Here is a 3255-nt window from a genome sequence, read left to right as displayed (position 1 = left end):
CAAGTCCCACAATGGGCTCTCTGCTTGGCGGGGAGCCTGCTTCCCTTCTCTCTCTGCCTATTTGTGATCTCTCTATCTCTCTCTGTCAAATAAATAAAAATCTTTAATTATTTGAATGGAAGAAAAAAAACCTATTCATAATCAATACAGGGCCTATGAAGAAAATAGAAAAGAATCCTCAGATAATGTCTTAGAATAAGGAAGACAGCTCGGCAAAATTCACTGGGTCAATACTCAAAAATAAATTACATTTCTGTACATCAGTGACAAAGAGGTATAGTTACTATAACAACAAATATAGGAGACTCAGGAATCAATCTAATGAATGATCTGCATGACTACTGAGAAAAGTATCCAGTTGTAACAGAAGAGATTGAAGATCCAAATAAATTTTTCAAGTACCATTTTCATAGATCAGGGCACTCAGTACCATAACAATCTCAGTTCTCAGCAAGTGGATATATAGGTTCAACACAAGTCCATTAAAACCTCAACAGAACATTTCATGGAACTTGATAAACTGTTTCTAAAATACATATGAAAACAAAGGGCTGAGAATAGGCATGGCGCTGCTGGAGAAAATCAAGGTAGGAGACTTGAACTACCAGATATATGGACTGATTATGATCCAAAGGATAGACCTAATAGGACAGAACAGAAAGCCCAGAGATAGACTTTCCTTCCACATAGGGAAGCTCGAGCATTGTAGAGACACACTGTAGGTCAGCAGGGAAAGGAAAACAATAAAAACAGAACAAATGGTTACCCTACCTCACACCATACCAGGGAATAATTTACTGGGGAAGGTTTAAATGTAATATACAACACATTAGAAGGATTATAACATAATCCTTGAGGATTAGAAGAAAATATAAGATCAAATCTCCTCAATGTTGGGATAGGAAGGATTTCTGAAATGATGCAATGGGACACAATTGTAAAGAAAAAGAGGGATGAATTTGACTACATTAAAACCAATAGTTTCTGTTAAAAGAAACAACAGAGAAAATGAAAAAGACAAGTCATAAATTTGGGCAAGGTATTTGCCACACACTAGTGACAAAATACATAAAGATTATGTAAGACACATAAACATATAAAGAACTTCAACAAGCCAATAAGAAGAAAACAAAGCATCTAATAGAAAAATAGGCCAAAGAACACAAAAAAGGCATTTTGTTTTATTTTTAAAGATTTATTTATTTGTGTGTGTGATAGAGACTGCATGCGTGAGTCGGGGGAGGGACAGAGGGCGAGAATCCTCTAACAGACTCTCAGATCCCAGGACCCTGAGATCATGACCTGAACTGAAATCAAGAGTTGGATGCTTAACCAACTGAGCCACTCCACTCAGGTGTCCCAAGAACACAAACAGGCGTTTTATAGAAAAGGAAATTTGAGGATCCAATACATATGAAACTTGTCCCACTTTCCTAGTAATTGGGAAAGTGAAAATGAAAACCATCATGAAATACCATTTACCCTCAGTCCATCAGCAAAACAAAACAAAAAAACCCACCCAAAACTCCAAAGGTTGTTAACATTAGGTATTGGCAAAGGTGTGGAACAAGAACACCTATGCAGCACAGGTAGGAATGTAAATTGGTTCAATTCCTTATAAAAAAATAATATGGCAGAATTTTGTGGCTTGAACATTTGCTTACTTGGGACCCAATATTCCACTTCTCTTACACAGGTGTACCAGATGCCTTATAAAAGAGATGTTCTTTAAAGCATCGTTGTGATGATAAAAAATTGGAAAGAACCTATGCACGCTGTTAGGAAGATGGGTAGGTCATTAAATTGCATATTCACATATAGACTGATGGACAGTCATATAAATGAATTAAATAATGTAGGCATTGCCATGGATGAATCTTAGAAATAAAAGGTTGTGGAAAGAGAAGAGTCAGAGAATAAGACATGTATTTTAGGACTTTTTGTAACGTTCAAATTGAAGTAAAACTGCACTAGGAGTTCATAGGTATGTGGTAGAATTATAAAGCAAAGCAGAGAAACTCAGAATAGGCATTACTAATTACCCTGGATTGGCCAATCAATATAAAGAGATTGGCTAATATATGAAAAATTGACACATTTTCATGGTTGTCTTTAGACCAAAGAATAGATGTGTCCTTAGTGTCCCGCACAGGATATGGAGGGGAGGGGCTGGAGTGTGTGTGTGTGTGGGGGGGGGGTCTCCAAACATGGGAGCCAATGTTCCCTGCATCCCTGAGCATGAATGCTTCTCCCCCCATCTAGAGTTGGCCTACTTACCTTCCGCTTAAGTCAGGGCTGGTTTTGTGACTTGCTTTGACCAACAATGCAATGAAAGAACGTTCTGGAACTTTGGATTCCAGGCCTTAAGAGGACTAACGCCTTTGGCTTCCTCCCGCTTGGGGCTTGGTTGCCAAACTCTAAGGAAGGCCACGGTACTGACTGGAGGCTGTGGGCTGAGTGAGGCGTGGGAGGGGAGGGGCACCTTGGGTGCAGAGCATAGCCAAGCCCCTGCTGAAATGCAAAGCACGAGTGAGCAGCTCCTGAGAGCTGGCCAAACTCAGCCATGCCTGGCAACCAGGAAAAACAGTCAACTGCTGTGTTGGGCCATTAAGTCTGGGTGGTGGTTTGTTAGCAGCAAAGGGAGCGGTGCACCAAGGAAATCAGCGCTACTGGCAGTCTTTCGTCTCATTAGTTGGCTGGTGGGTCTCCAGATGCATGCTGGTCATGATGCTTCATCATTTATATCTCTGTGACTTATATGTGGCGTTTTATATGGAGTAAATGCTTCACAGTGTAAAATATTTAATAAAAACCACTGCAATTAAACATCTTTTCATGTTTAAGCAATGACCCACTTGTAGTTCCTTACTCTGCAAAGATTGTTCATAGTCTTTGCCTATTTAGCTCTTGGGTTGTTCATGTTTGTAAGAACATTGCATATTGAGGAAAACAGCCCTTTCTGTCTCCTAGGTTTCAAAAGCATCTCCCTCCAGCTTGCCGCCCTTGTATATCTTTGGACTTCCTGGTGTTTGGCTGTACATAAATTTGCTCTCCCTCGTCTAAGATGGCTTTAAATCAGTTAGGTACTTTCATGGCTTCATTTCATACTTAAAAACTTTGGTCTCTCCAGAATTAACATTACAGGTGAATTTTTGTCAAAATGGTTAGCCAGCTGTTCCATTAAAAAGAACCCACACCAGGCGCCTGGGTGGCTCAGTGGGTTAAGCCGCTGCCTTCGGCTCAGGTCATGATCTC

Source organism: Mustela erminea, chromosome 8, assembly GCF_009829155.1.
Source record: "Mustela erminea isolate mMusErm1 chromosome 8, mMusErm1.Pri, whole genome shotgun sequence".
Classification (NCBI taxonomy): domain Eukaryota; kingdom Metazoa; phylum Chordata; class Mammalia; order Carnivora; family Mustelidae; genus Mustela; species Mustela erminea.
This window is presented reverse-complemented; position numbering follows the sequence as displayed.